Below are 26,349 nucleotides of genomic sequence, written 5' to 3'. Positions count from 1 at the left end.
TTATACTGGTTATCTGATCTCTCATCAGGCCTGTGTGGTGTTGTTTCAGTGACTGCAAACATGATCTGAATGTTCAATGCTAAAAGGAGCAGTTGGGGTGGTTCACTCGTGCAAATCATCTCTGAACAATTAAAAGGATGGATTCCATCCACGCATGCATTTTCCTTCATGGCAAAGATGATTTTAGGAAGAGGACTTCTGCTACTTCTATGATGGTTGTACTGATGAGTATTGACTCACTGACAAATGAGAAAAAGTAGCTTCTTCTGATAATTATTGCTAGAGGAGTCCACGGCTGTGAATCTACGGTCAAGCTGTCAGGCAGGAAGTGAGAGTGGTGTGTTTTAAGTTGTAATTGTGGCCTTAAGCAGGGCGTGTATTCAGGGGACCGAGTCTGGGATGGGCTTACCAATTGTTAAAATATTCAGTGCTTCTGTGCTGGTTAGGAAGCAGCCATTGCCCTGAGTCCTGAATGTTCCCTGCCCCTCCTGCCACCTCTCAGACCTCATACCACTCTGCAACAAAGGCTAACCTGGCACATTGGGAGCCAAGACCCTGCCCCAGCACTCAATGCCTTGCCAGGCCCTGTCCTACTTGTTATGACTATTTGGAATATCACTCCTGGTCTTAAGTTATTTTTGATTCACCAGGAGAAGGGAATGAGGATTATAAACTTAAATTGTGGAGTCCTGGCTATTGGTCAGACTCAGAGGGACACCCTGTATGCCCTGCGTTGATGGCTAATCCCTGAGGAATGGAACTTTGAAAAGTAAGGATGACCACAAAGGAAAGAAAATCAACGAGGACTTAGAGCTGCGGACTCAGAGCTTCACAAGGGAGGCTGCAGTGATGGGTTGGGGGTGGGGGTGTCAGAGAGGGGTCTCAGCTGGGATGGTGGACAGAGCCACCTGCAGTGACCCAGACAGGAGAGAGATAGAAAGACAAAAATAGCAAGGATGTCTTCATGGAGTGGTTTAATGTGGGCAAAAGGCTGAATGAAGCTCACCAGTCCAGTGAATTATAAGAGTGGCCACACATCATTGCTCCTGTCTCACTCACTACCCCCACCCAATTCCAGCCGCAGTGGCCTCCTTGCCGTTCCCCAAACACAGCAAACCCCTTTCACCTGAGGATCTTCCCTACTCCCTCTGCCCAGACCCTGCCCGCTAGATACGTGCCTGGCTCCCTCCCTCCCCTTCTCCAGGTCTTTCTCAAATGCTACTTCTGCTGTGGCCCCCTCCACAAACTGCCCGACACATGCATATGCACCCATTCCCCTTCCTTGCTTCATTTCTCTTCCTAACACTTGTCACCACCAAAATATGCTATATAGTTTGCATTTATTTTATTTATTGCTCTATTCCCCTTACTATAACATAATGGAAGCCCCATGACAGCAGAAACTTTTTGGTCTGTTTTGTTCACCACTGCCTCCAGAATAGCTAGAAGAGCATATTAGTGGTACTCAGTGAATGTATGCTGATTGAATGAATGAAGAAACCAATTACTTCTTGGCTATCATGAATCAGACATTGTGCTATGCTCCATACATTTCCCTTGGAGCTCCCTATCAGCCCTCAAAGAGCTGCCTCAGATGTGTATCAGGGGCTGCCTCCTCCTTCTATATTTGTAATTTGCATTAACTTAAATCGCCACATGTGCCTAGGATTACTCTACCGGACAGGGCAGTTCTAGCATAAGAGACATAAACAAGTGGAGCTCATGTACTCCCGCTGGGCAGACTGGAGTGCTTAAAGTCACCCAGTGGCCTTGGCAGTGCATAAACCCCCAGGATAATTTCTGGGTTCTGGATCAAGCCCATGCCATTGCCCCCTTTTCACTTTGTCTTGGCCTGGGCAGGGCCAGGCTCAAGGAGATGAGTGAGGCATTTGCCTTGGGTGTGAAATTTAAAGGATTACTGAAAAACTCATTAAGATAGTTATACAACATTTCAAAAATTGAAATTATTGCCAAAAATCCATGATGAACAAAATATTAACATTTTAAGTAAAGACAGGGTCAATATTACTGGTTTGTCCTTTTGCCTGAAGCTCCATTATGGCCTGCCATGGCACTGTAGTGCTTATGCAGTAATATAGCAGCTTCTACCAATGGCCAAAGGAGAAGTGAAGACAGTAGATCTTCAAGTGTGTGGTGTGTGTTCAATGGCAATGTGGACTGTTGGGTGTTTTTAAATGTAGAGGGGAATTACCTGGGATTGTGTCTTGAATAAAATTCATCCCATGTCTTTGGACTGGAGAGCATGTAGGCTGGAGTGAGCAGATATGGGATGGAGATGATAGGAGAGGAATGATGCTAACAGTGTGAAACTGTTAGTGTGTGGTTTTGAGCTCACTGCAATATATATCAGAAGATGCCACAAAAGTGTAACAAAGCAAATAAACATCACTTTTAATCCACCAAGGCATGTTTTCTTTACTATATTAAGACTATTAAAAATTTTTAAATGATGCTATTTTCTTATAATAAATAAGGAAAGAGACATGTAAAGAAAAGCTAATAATCTTCCCACTCCACCAAAAATTCATTCCCATCAAGATAATCTATGTTCCTAGTTCTTACCATTTGTATCAGTTTGTTCTCATACTGCTAATAAAGACATACCCAAGACTGGGTAATTTATAAAGGAAAGAGGTTTAATTGACTTACAGTTCAGCACGGCTGGGGAGGCCTCAGGAAATTTACAGTCATGGTAGAAGGAGAAGCAAACACGTTCCTCTTCACATGGTGGCAGGAAGGAGAAGTGCAAACAAAGAGGGGAAAAGCCCCTGATAAAATTATCAGATCTTGTGAGAACTCACTATCTCAAGAACAGCATGGAGGAAACTGCCCCCATAAATCAATTACTTCCACCTGGTCACGCTCTTGATACGTGGGGATTATTACAATTCAAGGTGAGATTTGAGTGGGGACACAGCCAAGCCATATCACCATACTTCTTTGTTTTATTTAATGTTTTGACAAAAATGGTATCCTATTGCCCATATTAATACTCTGCAACTTCTTATTCTTACTTAATACATTATAGACATCTCTCTAGGTCCAAACATATAGCTCTTCTTTTTAAATGAAATTTTATTTATTTTTGTAAAGATAATACATGCACACGATAAAAAATATAAAAAGGAATAAATGTTATTTGGTGAAAATTGTGCTCCTTGTATTCCTGTCCCAAAGCCACTCATTTCCCCTTCTCAGAGCAATCACTGTTATCAGTTCTCTTTTGAAGCCCTGCAGTGCTGTTCTATGCCTGAAAACGTGTTCTATTCTGGGTAGAATTCTTCTCACATTGTTTTCTCTTGCTTTTTTCACTTAATAATATATCTTGGAAAGTGTTCCTTATCAGTTTGTAAAACTGCCTCATTCTTTGTTATTATTATTATTATTATTTGGTTTCGTTCTTTTAAATGACTGCCTAGCTTTCCATTATATGGAAATACAAAATATATTTAATGTACTTCCAATGGAAATTCAGCTGTTTTTTTTTCCTACTCTGGCATTTACAAACAATGTTGGAATGAATAACCTTGTAATTATATCACTTTGCATACATGTATATTTATCTGTGGGATACATTTCTAGAAAGGGACTTGTTAGGTCCATTGCTGATTTCAGTTTTGACACTTATAGTCCAATTGTTCTCCAGAAAGGTTGTGCCATTTATAGTTCACCAGTAAGGTGGGACCCAAATCCCCACACTCTTGCCATCGTGGCGAGTCATTAAACTTTCTGTTCCTTGCCAATATGATAGGTGAAAACTGGTATCTCAGGGTAGTTTTAACTTTGCATTTTTCTTATTATAAGGGAGATTGAGTATGTTTTCCAGTCTTCAAGGGGATTTAATTTTTTTCTGTGAACTATGTGTTAGTATCCTATGCCCATTAGAAAGTTTGGAGTATTCATTCTTTTCAATATTGATTCCTGAGACCTCTTTGTATGTTACAGAATTTTTCCTTTTGTCTCAGATAAAGTCTTTTAAATAGCTACATAATATTATATATGAGCTATGCTTATTATTAGATATTCCTTTTTTTTCCCTGGCAATTGTTTGCCAGGACAAATAATGTTGCAAAAATATCCTGGTATATACATATGAACTCGTACTTTTATTTTTGTAGGGTATATTTCCCAAAGTGGAATTGCTTGTTCTAGAAATATATGTATTTTAATATTAATAGATACTGTCAGATTACTTTTTCAAAATTCTGACATACTCACATTCCCACCCTTAGTGGAAGGAAGTCCCTGTTCCCCTGCATCCCAGTCAGCACTAACTGTTATTGCTCTCTTACATTTTGAAGTGGTAAATGGTGTCTTCCTGTGGTTTTACTTTGTATTTATCTGACCACCAGTGATGCTGAGCATCTTTTAATATGTTTATCGGCTATTTGCATTTTCTCTTCTGTGAGTTGCTTGTTCATATCCCCTGCCTGTTTTTTCCTCCTGGATTTCTGGGTTGTTTTCTATCAATTTGTAGGGACTTTTTTTGTGTACAGTCAGTCTTCTGTATCCTCGGGTTCCACATCTGCAGATGCAACCAACCATGATTAGAAAATATTCCAAAAACTAAAAAAGAAAAAAATGACAAGAATTAAAAAAATATAAATTAAAAACAATAGAGTATAACAACTATTTACATAGCATTTACATTATATTAGGTATTAGAAGTAATCAACAGATGATTTAAAGTATACACGAGGATGTATGTAGGTTATATGCAAATACTACGCTATTTTATAGAAGAGACTTCAGCAATCCTTGGGATCCTGGAACTAATCCCCCACAGACACTGAGGGAGAATATATTAGCAATATTAAAGTTTTATTTGTAATGAATATTCTTCCAATCTCTTATTTGTTTCTGTACTTTGTTTATAACTTTTCCTAAATGAATTTGAATTTTTTTGCTCTCAAATATATCTTTTCATGTATGGTTTCTGAGCTTCCTGGCTTTATTAAAGAGTTCTTCTCCACTCTTTCTGTAAAGGGCCAAATAGTAAGTATGTCAGGTTTTATGGACCATGTCATCTCTGTCCCACCTATTCACTTCTACCATTATAGCTTGAAAGCCACCAGAGACAAAAGAAATGAATGTGGCTGTGTTTCAAGAAAACCTTATTTATAAAAGCAAGTGGTGGGCTGGGCGTGGTGGCTCATGCCTGTAATTCCAGCATTTTGGGAGGCCAAGGCAGGTGGATTACTTGAGGTCAGAAGTTGAGAGCAGCCTGGCCAACATGGTGAAACCCCTTCTCTACTAAAAATACAAAAATTAGCTGGGTGTAGTGGCGCGTGCCTGTAATCCCAGCTATTCAGCAGGCTGAGGCAGGAGAATAACTTAAACCCAGGAGGCGGAGGTTACAGTGAGCTAAGACCACACCACTGCACTCCAGCCTGGGCAACAGAGCAAAACTCCATCTCAAAAAAAATCAAGTGGTGTCCTGCTGGTTGTAGTTTGCTGACCCTTGTGTTGAAGTGAAAGTCAAATGATGAAATCCTTTGTTCAAATCCTCTGAAGGTTCTCTATCTCACTTAGATGAGTACAAGCCAAAATTATACCCCATTTCACCCTCACTACCTCTCTGACTTCATCTTCTACAGCTCTCCCCTTGGTCAATCTGCTTTAACTGCCATAGCCTCTCTTTGTTCCTTGTAGCCACCGACAAACCCCAAGCCAGGCTCTCTCTCTCTGTGCACTTATTTTTCCCACTGCTTAGGATGCTCTTTCCCCAGATATTTGGGTAAATATTTTCCTTATTTTCTTCTGGATTTAGCTCAAATTTCAGCATATCAGGATGTCCTTCCCCAGCCACCTATTTAAAATTTAACCCCCTGTTCTGCCACATACTTTCTGTTCCTCTTTCCTGTTTTTTTCTTTTTAACTCCCCACTACTACTGTATAGTTTACTTACTTATAATGTTGATCATTTCCTCTCTTAAAATATAAGTTTCACAGGGGCAAGAATTTTCATCTGTTTTGTGTCCTCAGCACTTAGAAGAGTGTTTGGCATATAGTAATTTTTGTTGAATAATTGAATATACATAATAGAGAGGGAGAACTGAAGATACATATATGTAGAGAGAGAGGGAGAGAGAGAGAAGCAGGGAGTGATATCAGGAGGAAGGTCCTTGAGAATGAGAGATAACCAGCTTTTAGGGGAGCAGGGACACTTCTTCATTGGAGTAAGAGATAAAAGGGGTGCCTGAGCAGGTTCATCTGTACCAGGGCTTCTCAGTCTTGGCACTATCGACATTCTGGGCTAGATAGTCCTTTGTAGTTGGGGGCTGTCTGTTGTAGGATATTTAGCAGCATGCCTGGCTAAGATATCCCAGTAGTAGCCACCTCCTCCAGTTGTGACAATCAAAAATGTCTCTAGACATTGCTGGATGTCCCCTGGGGAGAACAATTTCCCTTGGTTGAGAACCACTTGTTTCTTTATTTAGACTGTGAAGGGGGACTTTTTAGTGATGACTCTTATTCCCTCAATTACGTATAAGATGCGGTCTTCAGATGAGAGTTTGGGGGGAAGGAGTAAGAGGTTTGAAGAAAGAGAAGCTATGTAGTGGTGGCCTCAGAGTGGGAAAAGGCAATGGTGAATAAGAAATAGGCTTGCCTCCTTCCTGGCCCTGAGGAACATGAAGTGGGGTGAAAAATAGCCTCTTTGTCAGAGGGCTGCAGGGGAGGCATGCTTGGTGGACAACCATTCAGAAATTAGGTTTCTGATCACAGACTAAGAGTTTTACAGAGCTCAGGGAAAACATTGGGGAGGGAGGGGTGTTGGATGGGATTAGACTTGTTCAGTATAGTGTGGGGGCTGAGAGATCCATATAACTGCTAATGGGAAGCCTTGGGTTTCTGAAGGGGACTGATATACAGTAGGCTGGGACTAGTCCTGAGAGCCTGATGGAAGGTTGGGAAGCTATCAGATCAGTGTCATAGTCCTGAGTACTTTACCTGAATGTGCAGTAAGCCTCCTGGAGGAGAGGTGGCCAGCCCTTCCATGCTTTCATTACTAATGAGGATGGAATTATTGTTTCTGTTTCCATTTCAAATCGGTCACTGCTAGTCTAGGGAAAAGCTTCACAGTTTTGTATATTTATCTTATCTTTAGCCTCTTTGCCAAATTCTCTTATTAATTCTAATAGTTTTAATGGAGTTTATTAGTTTTTTAGTTAAGCAATTATACCATCTGTAAATAAGTTTCACACTTTTAATGTGACCAATACCAACTGAGGCCCACTGTATAAAGCTCATTCCTGAGACCCTTTTCAGCCCCCCAGCTTAGTCTCCCCGTTCATGGTTAAAGCAGTTATTCTGTTCAGCCACTGGATGGCAGTGACTCAGCATATCTGTGATACTTGGTTGGTTTGTAGGTTTGTGGAGATATTAGCTGCGCAAACTTTATTCCCAATAGAAAAAAAATCTATTTCTAGCAAATTCAAAAAAATTTAGAACCAGTCAACTTTCAGCTAGCTGTAAATATGTATCTACAGATTATCTTATATCAAACAACACAAATGGGTTCTTGCTCATTAAAAGGCCTTTCTGTTCTTATGGTTCTTTAGCAAGTCCAATAACTTTAAGGATCATTTACAGTGGGAAAGATCTTTATATTTCAGGAATTCCTTCTTCATAAGCTGGGCTTAATTTTGGGAGATCGTCTTCAGCTTTGTCCTTTGAATATTTGAAATTATCTCCTTTTTAAACTGAAAATGATATCAATCTTATGAAATCTAGCCCTGTTTTTCTATTTCTTCTGTTTCATTTGATAGTTTGACTCAAAAAGGAATGGTACATATCAGGACAAGCTGTCTCTCCAAGACCTGATTTTCTAATATCATCTTGAAAAACTTCATATGAAGTCATCCCGAAATGTTTTACTTCTCTATTTGCCAGCCTTGCTTTGAACTCAGTGGAATGAGTCATTAACCTTAGCCCTCCTGGGAAACAACAAACCAGGAGTATCAGTGGATTCTTATGATCAAATTACCCCAAACAACATATAAAATTTATATTATCAGAAAAGAGTAGGAATAAATACAGTTTTCTCTATACAAACAACTACATTATTTGGTACAATGAAAGCACAGAATTTGTGTCCTAAATTTCTCTTACTCTATAACAGGAGTCAGCAAACTGTTTCTGTAAAGGGACAGACAATAAGTATTTTAGGATTTGTGCGTCATATGGTCTTTGTAACGACTATTCAACTTTGCTGCTATAGTGCATAAATAACCCCAGACAATACATAAATGAATGAGCAGAGCTGTCTTCCAATAAATCTTTATTTACAAAAACAGGCTGTGGGCCAGATTGGGCCTGGGGGTCGTAGTTTTCCAAACCTTGCTTTATAGTAAAGTTGTTCAATGGAACTCTGAGGATGTGTGGGACTTAAGTGAACAGGGTCAGAGAACAGGTCCATAGCCAGTGAAATCAGAGAATGGATCCAGAGGTACATCAGGACCCACAGAGTAGGTGTTTGTGGAAGAAAGCCGATGTTTCAACTTAGAGAAGTGACTATAAAAATGGAACTAAAACCTAAGAGCAGGAAGGCAAGAGACAGGGGCATGGTGCTGGTTTAGATTCCCTATCTGATTTCCTTGTAGCTGTGAGAATCACATTGCTAATTATAGTGTCTTGAAACTATTTTCAACCCCACTCTTTCCCTGGGAGTAATGGATTATGCATAGTACAAAAAAGTGCATTTTGTCCAGGCAATGTTTCCTGAGGGACACTCCCCAAAGAAACTACCACCAGAGAATTTGAGTGTGACAGTTTCTTCTCATTAGAGATTCCTAAAAGCCTGGGAATAGTCTGTTGTTTACAGTCGCTGCTAACCTTTTCACTACATTGAGGGATCCTAATGGGCTTCTGCCTTTCTTCTTTGGGTAGAAGGAGAAAGAGAAGGATGTATTAGCTTCTGACACAAAGAGACAAAGGGAGGGTCAGAGGCAAGGGGAGCCAGCATACGGTTCCATGGCTCTCTGGAGTATGGGGCAGCGATTGCCTGGCTTCCTCACTTTTGCATCTCTAGGCCCTGGGGCAATGCTGGCACATAGTATGTGCTGAATACTGCTTATAGAATGAATGAATGAGCTGGTTCTCAATGGATAAAGAAAAGAGTTAATTGGATCATCCATTTGCTTCTTATGTTCTACAGTACAGAGTGAGAAAGAAGGACTTAAGATCAATGATTATACAGGAATTCATTCTCAAAGAATTTTGGGGTCCAGGCCATATCCTTCCTGTAACATACAGACTTCCCTCTCCACTTAGCCCGTTAGGAACCCTCTGTTCTTGGAAACCGCTCAGCACTGATTACTCATCTGGCTCTTTTGTGTACTATGCAAGTGTTCAGTTTAGCTTACTTTTTTTTTTGAAGCTAGGTCCAAGGGGAACAGAGTTGAATAAAACAGTCTCCACCCTCAAGGAACTCATGGTATGACACTCCTATATTATGTATCTATGTCTTTTCTCCCCTGTGAAGATTATAAACCCCTTGATATAAGGTACCCCTTCTTTTGAATCTGTCCAGTTACTACTGTGGGGCGGAGGATTCAGCTTAATGAATATTTGCTGAGTCTACAACATATGTACTTATCAGGCCATCTCCTTGGGACAGCTCTTAACCAAACTGAGTATTTTAAAACGGCCCACTCAAGCTGGGAGCAAACTGTAGTCAGAGCAGGATGATTCCAAGTATACGTTCCAAGTGTAAGTTCTACTTTCACTCTCAGCTTTACCTTCAGGTCATCCTCCAGCTCAAAGTGACTTCAACAATCCTCTCTCATCTCTGTTCCTTCACAAGAAAGATGGGGATACATGAACCCTGACACCATGTAGTTTTCCCAGTGCTCTGAAATCCCTACATGAAAGGGTTTAGGCAAAATATGAGCACATTCATATGTGAGTGCTATAAGCTTTTATCTCAAAGCCTTCTCAGTTTAGAGTTCCGGTTGGGAAATAAAACCACTTCAGGGACAGAGAACTGTTGGCTCCCAGCAAAGTTAAGAATAAGGGAAGTTTTACTTTTTGTGCCTCTTGTTTCTGAGCTCTTTCTCTATCCAGTCTCCTAATGGAAACTTGTTCTCAGCTAACTGTTGCACTGAAAATTAACATATGCATTTATTGCGATTTTAGTCAGAGGTTCAACAGGATGTTTTTTGGAGGGGGTGGGCAGAGAGAAGGGAATAGACAAACTAATTTTTAAGTTTGTATCATAGAATAAAATGGGAAAATTATCAAGGAAATTTTGAAAATTAACAACTAGGTGAACTTGCCTTAATAAAAATTCAATTATATAGTGATTGAAATAAAAACAGAATGATACTATGATGTAGTTATAGACAAATAGGCCATTGGAAAAGAACAGATAAACAGATCCAAGTATATTTAAGAAATTTGACATATAATAAAGGAGGCATTTCATTTTCATGGGAAAATAATGGACTATTTAATAACTGGTACTGGGAAAACTGGCTATGCATTTGAATAAAAGGATTTTATATTTACCCACATATTTACCATTTGTGACACTCTTCATTCCTTTGTGTAGATTCTAATTTCCATCTAGTATAATTTTTCTTCTGCCAGAAGAACTTTCTTTAACATTTTTGTTAAAGACCTGTTTGTGATGAATTCTCCCTGCTTTTGTTTGCCTGAAAAAAGCTTTATTTCATCTTCGCTTTCGAAATGAAGAATAGTAATCTCTAACAGACAGGAACCAAACCAGGTGAAACTTACTATTGCTCTAGTTTACTGCCTTGAGTTTTCAGGCCACAGCATGGGGAAGGTAACTCAGGTGGAGCCCAGAGGTATCCAGAATTGAAGTCCAGGGAGATCACCGTGGCTGGAATGCATAGGACTAGGCCAAAGCCTTGGAGGAAGGAGTTGTACAGAGAGAGCTTCAGAGATGTGTAGAGGGGCCTCCAGAATCTTCAACAGAACACTGATCAGCACATGCATTTGAGAAAACAACCCGAGGCCTGAAAGAAAGCACCCAAAAGGATTCTTGAGAATAATGGCCATCGCACACTGTTGCTGTAAATCAGATAGAAAAACTTCATACTTCATGGGCATTGGGCAGAGCACTCAGAGGGGTCTTGCCTTGGCTGTGGAAATTTATTAGACCTAGATTAAATGCTACTCTGAACCCACTTGACAAGTCTTAAGAGCAAGAGCCGAAAGGATCAAACAGTTTCCAAGGAACTTAACTGCATACCAGAACAAAGCTGCTCAAGAATATTTATAGAAATATAAAAATACACAGTACTCAAATAGGTTTAATTCATAATCTTCAATACCCAGTTAGATATTAGTAGACTTGCAAAGATGCAAAAAACCCACAACCCACAATGAGGAGAAAAAGAATCAACTAAGCAAAACTGAGAACTGACGCAGATGTTAAAATCAGCAAACAAAGACATTAAAATAGTTATTATAACTGTAATCCAGATGTTCAAAATATTAAGTGTGGTCATGAAATATATAAAAGAGACCCAAATTAAAAAATTTTTTTTTGTGATGGGTTTTTCTTTTCTTTTTTTTTTTTTTCTACCCAGGCTGGAGTGCAGTGGTGCAATCTCACCTCTGCCTCCTGGGTTCAAGCAATTCTCCTGCCTCAGTTTCCTGAGTAGAGTAGTTCTAGAGATGAGAACTACAATGTCTGGGATGAAAAATACATAAGAACTACAATGTCTGAAATGAAAAATACTCTGGATTGAATTAGATTAGACATTGCAGAAGAAAAAATTAGTGAACTTGAAGACATAGCAATAGAGACTATCCAAAATGAAATACACAGAGAAAAAAAGGGTTAAAATAATTAAAAGAGCATTAGTGAGCTATGGGACAATATCAAACAGCCTAATATATGTATACCTAGAGTCCCGAAGGAGTGGGGAGAACAGACCAAAAAAAAAATGGAAGAAATAATGGATGAAAAATTTCCAGATTTGACAAAAACTATAAACCCAGAGATCCAAAAACGTCAGCAAACTCTAAGCATAAGAAACATTAAAAAAACTAACCAAGGCACATAATATTCTAATTACTCAAAATTGTCAGAAATGAAGACATGTCATACACAAAGGAACTAAAGTGAAGGATAACAGCGGTTTTCTCACCAGAAACAAAACAGTTGCACAACATCTTTAAAGGACAGAGAGAAAAAAACCCTGTCAAGCCAGAATTCTATACCCATACAAATGATCAACAAACAAATCAAGCACATGCTTAATTTCAGGAATTGTTGGGAGAACATTTAAAACAATAATTAAATATTTTCCCCTTCTTTATTTCCTAAATTTGTAATCAGCTGGGAAGCATAACACAAGAGAGACAGAAATCAATATTGAACTTTCTTTTTTTGAGACGGAGTCTCCTCCGTTGCCCAGGCTGGAGGGCAGTGGCGCGATCTCACCTGCGCCTCCTGGGTTCAAGCAATTCTCCTGCCTCAGTGTCCTGAGTAGCTGACATTACAGGCACCCACCACCACGTCTGGCTAATTTTTGTATTTTTAGTAGAGACAGGGTTTTACCATGTTGGCCAGGCTGGTCTTGAACTTCTGACCTCAAATGATCCACCCGCCTCAGTGTCCCAAAGTTCTGGGATTATAGGTGTAAGCCACTGTGCCTGGCCCAACATTGAACTTTCTTATTGATAAAGTTCATTAGAGAATTAAAGAAGGCCTTAGATTAATGGCCAAATTAGATTAAGTAGTAATCCTTAACCTCTGAATGAGACAACTTACTTGTGCAGTAACAGATATATCTTGCTTTGGTAACTGCCACAGGGTTGCATAGAACAGAAAGACACCCTCTCTGTAGGTGGACAGATCTGAAATGATAATGATAATGCCCAGATGAGACAGTTGAGCCAAACATTTTCAGTTCCTCTTCCTGAACTCACCAATCAGATAACTCATGTAAAGGTGTCAATGAGTGGCATAAGATTCTGGAAGTGTTTTTAACTATCCTTCCACCTATGGAAACAGGAAGTTGGGGAATAAATGTTCTTCCAAATAATAATCAGTAAAGAAATCATTTAAAAGATTAAAACATATAGTAGATATTAATTCGCAGCCAAGACCTTGGCAGTCTTTGTTTTGGTCTACCTAGCAGACTGTGAGACAAAAGTTTGAGTATAAGTTGTTTTTGTTTTGGTTTTTTTTTGAGATGGAGTTTTGCTCTGTCGCCCAGGCTGGAGTGAAGTGGCATAATCTTGGCTCACTGCAACCTCTGTCCCCGGGTTCAAGCGATTCTCGCTCCTTAGCCTCTCAAGTAGCTGGGATTACAGGTGCCTGCCACCACACCCAGCTACTTTTTGTATTTTTGGCAGAGACGGTGTTTCGCTGTGTTGGCCAGGCTGGTCTTGAACACCTGACTTCAGGTGATCCACTTGCCTCGGCCTCCCAAAGTGCTAGGATTACAGACGTGAGCCACCGTATCCAGCCTAAGTGGTTTGTATAGAAAGCAATCTCCGGAAATACTAGTAAGTCACTGGGGAAGCGAGACACAGAAGGGAAGGAAGGCCATATGGGCATTTCTTCAAGCAGTTTACCACTTTGGGCAACTGGCATTTAATTCCACTAGAGAAATTTGAGAAACAGTATAAAACTTACAGTTATCCTGTCTGAGGGGCAACTGAGCTGGGGTATTTAGCCACTAGTCATTGGTTGGAGGTTGCTCCTGGGCAGTATTATTTGTTTGGAACTTCAAAGGCTGGCCCTCCTACAGGCAGAGCTGACTCCAGCTGCCACAGAGAGCCCTTAGGGACAGGCTTGGAGATTTTGGCATTTGGAAACTGGGCCAGCAAGCATGGAAATGATAGTTGCTGAAGTTACATGGGTGGGAACCTGACAGCATTGAGTGTATTCAAGAAATGTGACAATATTTCATTTTCTTTAAATGAGACTGAGTCTGACTCCAGGTCACACCTAGCTAGGCTGGCAGAAAATTTACCATCGTTCATTATTAGTGCTCTTCCTGGCCCTTTTCAGGACGAGTGAAGGTTCCAGGAGAGTCGTGTAAAGCAACTAATCAGGGAGCCCTAGGCATCACCCCAACATTGTTTTCATTAGAGTGATTTGTTTCTCTCCGGAAGCTTTGCTGTGATTGGGAACTCCAGGTTGGATTTGCCTCCCAGGCACATCTTGCTTTTCTGTTTATCACAGATTCAATCCAGAGCACTGGAAGGCAGTTGGTTATGGGTCTTCATTTGTTGGGACCTGAAAGTTTGTATCCCCTTCTCTTCTGCCGGATGCAGCTATCCTTCAAAGGAATTCTAACAACTCATCCTTAACCCTAATTCTAGTCCCCTCATTTAGATTAGGTTTTGGCAAACCAAAGCCAGGAAGACTGGCTGACTTCAGGCAACTTCTGCAGTTCCTATTCCAATCTCCTTTGAAGCAAGTGCTAATAAAAGAATGTTAGATTAGATCTGTTAGATATTCTTAGATTGGAAGCAAGAGAGAAAAACATTAGAAGAACAAAACATAAATTAATAATGCATTAGAATGGGCCAGAAATTTTCAGCTTTATGATATGTATGTTTATTGTGGTGTTGGTGGGCCTCTGTCACACCATTAGAATGTCACCCTTTTGCTGAGGAAACCTCTGACCCAATGCATAATTGCATGAGAGCTGGTAGCAAGGCAAAGGGAGCTCTCCTCGTGTATAGTTAGAATCTTATCAGGAATCAAGATGACTCCATGCTATTAAAAAATCAGGACCCAGATTAATTACTCCAAAGATAATTGAAGAACAAACCATATGAGTTTCTTGGATATAAAATGTCACAGCGTCTCTTTGTCTCAATCCATTTCTTCATTTCTGTTTTGGTTATTAAATATAAAAAAATTATTATACTGTAAAATTGACTTTTGCATAAGAATAGTTCTATAAGTCTAAACACATATAGATTAATGTAAAAATAACCACAATTTGGGTACAAAACAGTTCTATCACCCAAAAACATCCCTTGTACCCTTTTGTAGTCACACCCCCCAACCACCACATCCTGGCAACCACTGATTCTCCATCACTGTAGTTTTGTCTTATCCAGAGTGCTATATAAATGGAATCATATAATATGTCAACTTTGAGACTGCTCTTTTGTCCAGCATAATGACTTAAGAGATTCATCTGTGCCATTGTGCGTATCAGTAGTTCATTCCTCTTTTATTCAAACAATTCCTTTGCATAGGTGTAACACATTGTGTTTATTCATTTACTCATTGAAAGACATTTAAATTGTTCTGAGTTTTTGGTGACTATGAATAAAATTGTGACAAACATTTGTGTGAACATACATGTTTATTTCTCTAGGATAGATATGTAGATGTGGGATATCTAGCAATGTAGTGCTGGTGGGATATCAGTACATCCTCACCAGCACTTCATGTTGTCAGCTTATTTTTTAGTCATTCTGATAGGTGCATAGTGGTATTTCATGTAGTTTTAATTTGTTCCTCTGCCAGTAAGTTGTCTTTTTCCTATGGCTGCCTGCAAGATAGCCTTTGTCTTTGGTTTCCAGAAGTTTTAATAGGATGAACTCAGAGGAGTGTGTGTGCGTGCGTGTGTTTGTGTTTGCATTTATTCTGTTGGATGTTTTCTGAGATTTAAAAATTTGTAGTTAGTGTATGTCATTCATTTTAGAAAATTCTCAGCCATTATATTCTTCAAGTATTTATTCTGCCCTATTTTTTCTATTTTCTACTTTTGGGATTCCAATTTTACCTATGTTAGACCATTTGACATGATCTCAGCTCTTGGATGTTGTGTTGAAGGCATTCTTTATGTGTGTTACAATACTGTGGGTTTGATTTGATTTGATTTTGGTTCTCCTGTATAATTTCTCTCTGCTGAAATTATCTATGTGATCTTGTGTGTCAGATTTGAACCTTTAACATATCAGTCATTGTTATTTTAAATTCTCTGTCTGATAATTCCACCATCTGTGTAATACTTAAGACTATTTCTGTTCATCATTTTGTCTCTTCAGAGTGTGTTTTTCCTTACCTTTCGGTATGTTATGTATATATACATAAGCTTTTTTTTCTCTCTACATATATTTATGGAAGCCATAAGCGAGTTATAGGACCAAAGATACTGAAGTAATTATTATTATTTTTTGCTTGGAAATGAGTACATCTTTCCTTCTAGGCCTTTAGTGTGAGGGTTTGTGTTAATCTAGTCAGGAGTTGGGCTGAATTTGAAGTTTCTTGGGCTGGGTTACCCTTAGTGTACCACAGGTTTCAAATTTCTCTCATGGTAACTTGTTTTTAGGATGTGGGCTACTATTTTTCCAGATGACTTTCCTGTTTCTACTCTCCAGAGACAGGCTGTCACCTGCACTTCTTTCAGTTGTATTCCACTGTTATTTTAACTTAGTGCTTGTTACTGTGGTATGGGGGGAAGGGTGTGTGTTGGGTTGTTCTCTGATGTTCTGATTTAGTATCAGGTGTGGGTAAGCTCTGTGAGCCTGGGGGTTGGGGCTGTGGGCCTCACAAGTGTTCCTGCCCTTCCTCCACTGCTAGTGCTTGTCCTGGAACATGAGCCTGCTGTTCCCCTAGTGGGAGAGCTTTAAAAATTCTGTTCCCTTCTCACTGCTGCAGTAGGTTTCTACCGTGGTTTAGGTGTTCATTTTCCTTGCTCTTCCTCCTGCAGATTAAAGCTTTCATTCACAGGGGAGATGAGGAAAATGGGCCTGGGTGAAGTTTCATCAGTGGCCGCTATTCCCTTCTCTGAGCCAGCACCATGGATAGAGGCTTTTTCAGCATTCTCCTTGGTTTTCCCAACAAGTGTCAGGTGAGATTTGTAGAGTAAAACTGGCAAAAGGGCATGAACCCCTCTATGTGGGCCCCAGGGCCTTCACACTGTCTCGCTAGACAACACTTGGCCTTTAGTAACTCCTTAAAATTTTAGCTAAATCTTATCAGCTTATTTGCTATTTGGCCACATATCTCCAGGTCAGCGAATGCTTGGTTTCTCCCCGCACGTGCCTGTCTTTTCAGATTTTAGGTTGGGTGTTTGCCCTGCCAACTCAGTTCTCTGATGAGTGCAGGAAAAGTTTCCATTTGTGTCTTATCCTAGTTTTTCTTGTTGTAAGTGTGGCTGGAATTTCTTATTGTAAGTGTGGCTGGAATGCTGCCTCCAGCTCTCTGCATTTATAAGGTGGAACAAAAAGTATCCACTGTTTTTGGAGAGTTATTGTATTTCTAAGCCATGATTTTAGGACAAGAAGTTAGGAAGAGGAGATTCTGTTCCCTTCTTTCCCTCCTCTCTTCTCATCCCCCTCAACACAAGGCATCTTTAGATCAGCTCCAACTATTTCCAGTCACTTTAATAATTCCCACTATCCCTTCTCTTTTCCTCATATCCTTGTTTTAATGTTTATTTACCTATATATGTTTTGTGGATTGGTGGAATCTGTGTGTGCATGTTCCTATCGGTCATTTTCATTCCATCTTTTTTTGTTAGTTATGTGTTGGGTGCTCAGGCACAGTGTATCACCTTCTCCATGAAGATTCCTGGCATTCATGAAAGGAGTCCTACTCCCTGGTGGCACAAAGGTCCCTGCTGCACAGCTGTGAGAGGAAAAAGAGGAGTTGACTGTTTCTCATGCACAGGCAGAGGAGTGCAGATGGAGAATTCACACTTCAGAGTCTTGCAGATGGAAGGCAAGAGCCCTAAGTGGCACTGTTCTCTCTGTACTCCTTGTGTGCATGTGTGCTTTCCATTGTGAGATATGCAAGTGCATGCACACAAACCCAAACACACGCATCTCTCCACAAATTGCAATTTCAGAATGACTTCCTGCTTCACATTGACAAAGTAGGAAGCAAAAATAAACTTGCTGTGCTCTTTTTTAAAATAGAAAAATGTCTTTATTGATGTCTTCAAACTGCCAAAGTAATGTAGGATCCTTGCAAAAAAAAAAAAAAAAAAATCGAGCAAAAGCAAAGTGTAGTAAGCATCTGTTTTCTTTCTCTTCCCCTATTCCCAATCAGAACACCATCATCCACATTTTGGTGTACATTCTTCCAGTTTTTTCTATTTATATGCAAAAGAGTATACATTCTTATTTTAAAAAAATTAGGCTAACATAATTGATTACTAGTTTTGAAGAAATGTATTAGTGGAGGTCACTTTCTTTCCTGTTGGCAGCTCAAGGCTTGCTACTGTGATGGGTGAAGCAAAAGACAGGAAGTCAATAGGAAACCATAACAGCTTTTCTGAAAAGAAAGAGTGTGCAGGAAGGCAATAGCTAAAGTCATGAAATGAAAATGTGAGGAACTCAGGGAAATGTTTGCCACCCTTGCATTGAGCGATGTGAGGTGCTTTGATGGCACCATCCTGTCAGCAGAGGGCAGGATCTCAGGACCAGCCCAGAGTCTGCTGGGACTGGCATATTCACTGGGGAGCACCCCTTGGCTCCACCAGGTTCTTTCCTCACTGTCCTGTGTTCCCTGGATCTCAGCAAGCCCTGGCTGTCACACCACACAAGGACAACCACAGATCTTTCCAGTTGCCTCATTGCTAAAAGGTCATTTTGCTCCTGTTTTCTTCCCAATGGTCCTGGATCCCCTGACGGTAGGAGTGCTGACCTTCACTTTGATCTGTAAACATGGTGGCTCCTTGGGGAGCCTTCATGTCAGTAGCAAATGTGTATTTGTGTCATGTCTGTCTGGATAAAGAGGGTGCAGGTAAGACTGTCAAATGTCAGCACTCTAAATGTGGCAATTCTGTTCTCAACTGAAAATTACAGCAGGGGAGGGGGTTCTCAAATGTGTACACTTGCAAAAGCATTCTTTCATGATTTAGAGCCTTAATATGTTTCAAAGATGGTCAGAACTCACACCAGTATGAAATTTGAGATTTGATATGAGGAGCGATATCTCTTTAAGCCAATCTATGGTCGAGTTCCTAACATTAACATCACACGGAGATCAGCTTGACCAGAAGTGCAGATCTTGAACAATGCCTGAGATGAACCAAGGTCCCTGAAACAAGCACAGATACCACTTTACTGGATTATCTCTGATTCATTTATGAGGAGAAAAGTGGTTTTAATGTTAATGCATTAACACCCTCTCTGCCATTAGTTATCCTTATACTGATTTCCATAGCAGGCCTCTCTACTTTAATTCTTTAATGTGACTAATAATTATAGTGTTGATTCTATGTTCGGCAGCTCCTAGACCTCCAGCTTTCCATCTGGTGAGATTCACTCTGAGCTGGGAGCTCCCGCTGACTTGACTGCAAAAGAAAGAAGCATCACCAATGGAGATTAATCCTCCCATCAGCCTTGAGAGAAAGGGCTGCAGGCCCGTGTGGATTTGCTCAGCACGCCACTGACTTTATTAAACAACCTACCGGACAAAGGGAAACAAAGTCTCTCCCTCTTTCCAAAGAGCACTGTGCCAAAAATGTGTATTAGATGGTCAAAGGCCACAGGGTCAGGTCCAAATGCAGCTTTTCTAGATACAATGAAGCACTTTCCCATGTTGCAGCTCAATCAAACATAGTTTTTGTAAGCCAGGGAAATTCAGAAGGAGGCTTGCGGTAATTTAGCAATCGTTTTTCTTATTTTCTGTAGTTAATTTAGGAGGAGGTCACTTGTTTGCTTAACGAATATTGAATTCCGTGCCAGAGAGGGAGCGAGGGCCTGGGAGCAGAGAGGTAGGAATGTGCCGCACAGTCTCTGCCCCAGGGAGTGCACGGGGTGGAGAGATGGGGTGTGGAGGCGACAATCAAGTAAATCCACAGTTCCAGCATGTCAGCAGGAGCCTGGGTCTCGAATCGCACGCAGCGGGCTTGGAGTTGATAAGATGTGCCTAGTCAGCCTAGGGAGGAATCAACCAGACTTCACAGAGGAGGTCAGCCTTTGAGGAGTCATTCACTTATTTGCAATTTATGGATCCATTTAATAAATATTATGGAATGTTAATTTCATTTTATGCTAGGTGTCATGGGCTGAGTGCTGGCCACCCCACATCACCAGAGTCTGTGTCTGTGTCCTAGTCTTCGGAGCCCATGAATGTTATCTTCTATGGCAATAGACGTGATGAAGGGAAAGCCTTTGAGAACAGGCCTTTGTTCTGGATTATCTGGATGGGCCCTAAATAGAATCACAGGTATTCTCATAAGAGAGGCAGAGGTAGTTTTAGACAGACACACACAGAGAAGGCAATGTGAAGATGGAAATAGGAGTGATGGGATGACAAGCTGAAGAATGCCAAGGAATGCTGGAGGTCACCACAAACTAGGGGACAGGCATGGGACATGGGACAGATTCTACCCACCCTACACCCCAGTCTGGGGAGGGAGTGCGTCCTGCTGACACCTTGTTTCGAAACATCTTGGCCCTCCCTCAGGGAGCTAAGGTCTAGCGCAGGTGGCACACTGGGGGTGATGAGCGCCCAGGCCCTGTGGAGGCCACGGGTGACCTTGGTAAGCACAGCTACAAGGAAATGTGAGGCAGAAGCCAGAGGGCAGGGAAGGGGCAAGCAAACTGTGTCCGTGGCAATGAAGGACCATTTTGGAACACCTGTCTGTCCCAATATGTTTTACTGAGGTCAATGCAACAAACTCCTTTTTAAAAAATAATGTTGATATTATTTTCTGATTATAAAAGAATATATATATATACATTGAAGAAAATTGGAAAAATACAGGAAGATAGAACAGAAATAAAAACTGCCCATGCTCTCACTATGCAGAGATAATCCTTATGAACATTTCTGTGTATTTTGGTTAATGTTACTTCTGCACGGTTGTGACTGCCATCTCATATTTGTGGGTGGGTGGCCTAGACTTTGGGGTCTAAGGAACAGAAATTCTCTCAGTCTGGAAAAGGGTTTGGGTTTCAGGATGCATTAGGTAGGAGAGCTGATGTTATGTTTCTGTAACCAAATCACCCTGAGCTCCCAAAGGTTCGTTTCCTGCACGTGTTACATATTTGTTGTAAACTGCAGTGACGGCGATTGCTGGGGGACTCTGCCCACGGCTGTCACTCAGCATCTCTGGCAAGGGTGGAATGCCTTTGGCTATTAAGGCAGGGAGAGAGAATGGATGCCACTCATGGGCTTTTCACCTCTTCCCCGGAAGTGACACGCAGCATCATCCCCTCACAGCCCAGTAGCACAACTGGTCACACAGCCACGTCTAACCGGAAATGGCTGGGAAGTGTAGAGGAGCAGTGCTGTGTCCGTTTTTGCACAGGGTACCTTGGATTGCCCGTGTTCTCATTCAAACATTGGCCCATGACCTGAGGTGGCCAAGTGAAGGTTCTGTGCACCATGGCAGGGGTGATAATTTGTCAAGCCCGTCAGGCTGCCACTTTCTGGGTCTGGGGAATGCAAGGAGAGTGGCCAGTGGGCTGCACAAGAGAAATGAAGTAGACATGGCGACCACAGACCCATGAGAGCGGCTCTGAGGCAGCCACTGCTCCTGATGGCTCTTTGTGTCGACTGATGTCCACTCCACACACACTTTACTCTCTGTGGCAATGTTGGTACTGCTCTCCAAAAGTTGCTACTGCAAGAGACTCCCTCTTTCCAAGCTGCCCTCAACCCTGGCTCCACCAATGGCTCTACACCAACTGCCCTACCTCACCCCATAAGGTGATGGCCCACAGTGCTCTATCTGCCACAAACAGAAGGCAACATGTAGAGAATGCATTTGGGCTGCCTCTCCCCACGTCACAGCACACCCCCTGACCAAAGTCCCAGCATTCCTGGAAAGTGAAAAGAAATGTTTAGGTCTCCAAAATGTGTAAAAAAATCAAAAATAGGTGAATTATGTATATGAAATAAGTACGTACATTATGAAACATCTTATATCTATCCTGTGAGGGGACAAATCACAAAATTCCTGCCAGGCATTTTTTTTTTCATGGACATCTGATCTGACCATTAGCACTGACCAATCAACTGAACCCAGACTACATACCACTGCAGCTTTCTTGTACTCCCACCTCCATTTTCCCTGAAGTCCCCTGTGGGTGTAGTAACCACTGTCTCTAGGGGAGGGGAGTAGAGGCAGTTGCCCAGTCCAGATCCTCCTTATGGGCTCCTGTGGAAACAAGCTCAAGCTTCTGCCTCCAGTTCTGTTCCCCAGCTAACAGGGTGGGCACAGACCACCACATGCTCCAGATGAGCTCACAGTGCCTCACTCCTTTCCCATGTGCTTGATAAAAGGTTCTGATTATTTGCCTCAATCTATAGATTTCCCAGAGTAGGAGGCTTTTGAGTGTCCTCAGCCGGGTCCTGAGCCCCATGGACTAGTAACTGCTGCCCTTCCCTCCTCAGAGGTAAACACTTTCAATTACAAACACTCTACCTGTGCTGTTGCCCATCTGTGCTTTCACAGCTGTATTTGTTTTGTGACGAGGGCAACCAGAAGACATGGGACTTTTCATCAAAATATGAGCATGCTTTCTGAAGTGTGCAAATCTGAAAGTGCCTACATCATGGATAAAGTAACATCAGTGGCCTCCCCATGCAGATCCTCCCTCAGCCATCAACAAGGGGTGCTTCAGTGCTGCTTTTCCTGGTAACACAGGCAGGCCAACCCCGTAGGAGGAGACATCTACTTCCCTGAAATCACCTGTCCCTCTGAAATGGGAGATTGGCAGGACTTGCTTTCTGGTCATAACCCTGATGACCAAAGAAGCATTATGGACCTGTCTGCTCCAGGCAGGATAAAGTGAAGAAATCTGAAGAAACCAGCAGATGGTGATGTGGGTGCTCTCTGGCTGCTCTCATTACTCATTAGCACGGGACAATCACAACAGCACCATCACAGTTTACAAATGCCATGGCAATGACCCAGAAATTACCACCCCTTTCCATGGCAATGATCTGGAAGTTACTAATCCTTTTCTAGAAGGTTCTAAATAACCAACTCCTTGATTTGCATTAACCCACCCCTTAATTTACATATAATTGAAAGTGGGTATAAGTGAGTATAAACACACTTGCCAAGAGCCCATACATTGCCAACTCTGGATGCACTGCTCATGAGTTTGCCCTGCTCTGCAAGGAGCAGTGCCATTCAATAAAAGATTGTTGTCTAACACTTCTGGCTCACCCTTGAATTCTTTCCCTGGTGAAGCCAAGAACCCTCCTGGACTAAGCCCCATTTTAGGGGCTTGTCTGTCCTGTATCACCCCCACAAAGTGTGAGTCTAGGCAAAACTCTCTCAAATACCAGTACTGGGAGGATTTTTGATTCAGACTTTAACCTGGTAGGAGGGTCTCAATTTGATAGCAAAGGGTGCTGTAGGAAAAAATATTTTTTGGAGTCAAGGAAATAGGAGGAAGGTCATTAATAAAAGTGAATGTTAATTCTTACCTTATATTTGGGTTTCATTTATTTCATGTTTTGGTGCATGCAGGTGAGTTTAGTTTTAGTACAATCAATATTAAATTAAAAATAAAAAATCACACATATAAAATAGGAAGGAAACCTATAATCCTTTTACTAACCTTTGTTCTGTAGAATACCTGAGTTAATTCTGCATAAAAACTTTCTTATTTGTAATGGTAAGAAATCCAACCTTGCTGAAATGGATTCTAACTTTAAGGAAACATCATTGGTATTTTCCCCTGTGACGAAGGAGGCTCTAGTGAGTTCTAGACCCTGGAGTTTTTAGAACCAGGAGAAGATATCCTTGAATGCTCATATACCCATGAGGGGAGCCTGGGCAATGAAGTGAGGCAAACTCAAATGTTTTCCAGAAGGGGATTAAATGGCTTTCAGAGCTCAGTGAAATTGCCACCTGCCCTTGCCTCCTGCAAGGGAATACAGAAAAGATTTGGGATTAAGCTTTAGCATTGTCTCCAGGAGGGTTGTCTTTGCAAAAGGGACTTTTATGCCAATTCTATTCAGAGCTCCATTTTGATCAGGCTGGGCTTGCGTACTTTCCTTGAGAGCAGGTATGTGATTACACTGGAGGTTTTGTGTTCTTCCCAGCACCCATGCAGGGTATTGTACATGAAAGGAACTTCTAGAATTCTCAAATTTCTAAAGGCTCCAGTTAAAAATTAGAGGATTCCTACTCATCATATCATTAATTGGGCCCCTACTCTTGGTACTTTGGTAATGTGCTGCCCATGCGTTGGGCATTGTCATTAATGTTTCACAGGTGGGGAAACCGAAGATGAGAGAGTTTAGGTAATTTCCTAAGGTCATGCAGTTTGTAAGGGGTGGAGCCACTATGAAAACCCAAATGTATCAGGTTCCTAACTCATACTCTGTGTCTGCCAGATGAAAGCAAGCTTTGCTTTAAGTTTCTTCAAAGCTAAGATCAGAATAGGTACAGAGATCCAGAGGGAAGAAGAGTTAGGCTAACAATACAATGAAAGATAATTGCAAGATGTCTTCAGAGAGAGGACAAATATAGGGAAAAGTGCAAAGGTTTGGGACGTAAGGTTTTTGTACTTTTTTTTTTTTTGAGACAGAGTCTCACTCTGTCACCCAGGCTGGAGTGCAGTGGCGCGATCTCGGCTCACTGCAAGCTCCGCCTCCTGGGTTCACGCCATTCTCCTGCCTCAGCCTCCGGAGCAGCTGGGACTACAGGCGTCCATCACCAAGCCCAGCTAATTTTTTGTATTTTTAGTAGAGATGGGGTTTCACCATGTTAGACAGGATGGTCTTGATCTCCTGACCTTGTGATCCGCCCGCCTCAGCCTCCCAAAGTGCTGGGATTACAGGCGTGAGCCACTGCGCCTGACCTCCTGCCATTTTGATAAAATTATTTGTCCATGTAACTAAAATTTCTATTTCTCTTCCCTCTGTGATCATAGAGCTTCATGTTGATCCCATATTTGGTGATACCTGATACTGGTGTTTTTGGTGTAACTTTATAGAAGGTCGAAGTAGAAAGGACTTCCTGGCAAGTACATGTTTTTTTCCCGAGTTTCCGGTGTCAATTAATTGTGCCACACATGGGGGTATGACAATTGGAGAAGGTGAGGTTGAGTTAAGTACTCTTCCCCACTTAGTAGTCACCTTTTCTAGTTTCTTCTTAAAAGTATATCTGATCGATGGGTTTTTATTTATGGCATCTTGACAGACTTTTAGCTTTTCTGGGACTCTCACAAGTTTACATCACAGGAGAAGGTGATAATGGTAAATCGGTAGCTTGTTAAATTGGATAATCCTGCTCCCACCTTCTGCAGCAAATTGTGGCTTCCCTAATTTTATATCAGAATTACCTGGAAGCTGGCAGGGAAAGAGCCATGATTGTGGCTTGGGATGTATGATATAATCCCAGATTTTGTCTGCTTTGAGAGGCAGTGGTGAGGTAGGGCCTGCATTCCTATAAAAATCAACTTCAGAGTAGGCCAACCTGGAGAAACTAACCCGCATGATTTCCACAGTTACCAGAGCAATCCATTCCATATCAGCTACCAATATTAAACCTGTAAGTATGTACAGTCATCATAAAATCACTAGGCATTAGAGGAGAATCAGGAGTTAGTATCGAAGATCTAGCTGGACCATCAGAGTCATTGCCTCAGGAAAAGAGAATCAGTGGTGGACATTAAGAAAATGAAAAGAAATCCAGGTAACATTGTCACTGAGTATAGAGAATGAGAATTGAGAACATATGACCTTCATAAAAGAAAAAGCAGGTTACCACGAAAAGGAAAAATAAGAGCAAGAAGGAGTCTTAAACATTACAAACATCCCAGAAATTAATGATATAAAAAAATAAACTCACTAAAATAATTTTATATCTTCTTTGTGCCTTTACCTACATGGTCATATTTTCTATAATGGAAACATATTTATTTAGTTAGGACATTCCAATAAAGGTTATTAAAAAAGATTTAAAGCCTTGGGTTTCATTTCTTTCCTAATTTACTTTTTAAAATGTATCTTTATTTTATATGTGGTTTGAATATTTCTATTATTTAGCTTTCCATTAAAAAAACTCATCAAATGGCAAAAGTTATTTTAACTGTCAATTACATTTTTAAATACTATAAAACGGTAAGATTTAGATACTGTAAAACTGTAACACCAAAATTGGCATTATGCATCAAAATGCTAAAAATAAAAACAGTGTATAAAGGCAACTTTTTCTGACTCCAAATTCTTATGCCCTTTTATGTTTCTTTAGCTGAGTTGTCAGGAAACGATAGTGTTCTAGAACCAGATCCTGCAAATATTAAGAAATCTTCAGGGCCAGGAAATATGGATATTCTATAATTCAATATATAGAATGAAACAACACTCTTGATGTATTTGCTATTTTGAAGGCAAAGGAAATTTGATTCGGACCAAGTAACCACTACTAAAAGAATTGTGGTGTAAGTAGC

The 26,349-nt window shown here is 41.0% G+C and overlaps 1 long non-coding RNA gene across 1 annotated transcript in view; it reads left to right on the top strand.

Moving 5' to 3' along the window:
• LOC104006906 (uncharacterized) overlaps positions 1-20,754 on the top strand; it is a 55,017-nt gene extending 34,263 nt beyond the window's left edge. The window contains exon 4 of the long non-coding RNA XR_680880.5: positions 19,213-20,754. This is a non-coding gene — a long non-coding RNA (uncharacterized LOC104006906). The remainder of the gene's footprint in view (positions 1-19,212) is intronic.
• The last annotated feature ends 5,595 nt before the right edge of the window (positions 20,755-26,349 follow it).

The sequence above is a fragment of the Pan troglodytes genome, chromosome 5 (genome assembly GCF_028858775.2).
Source record: "Pan troglodytes isolate AG18354 chromosome 5, NHGRI_mPanTro3-v2.0_pri, whole genome shotgun sequence".
NCBI classification, from domain to species: domain Eukaryota; kingdom Metazoa; phylum Chordata; class Mammalia; order Primates; family Hominidae; genus Pan; species Pan troglodytes.
This window is presented reverse-complemented; position numbering and strand designations above follow the sequence as displayed.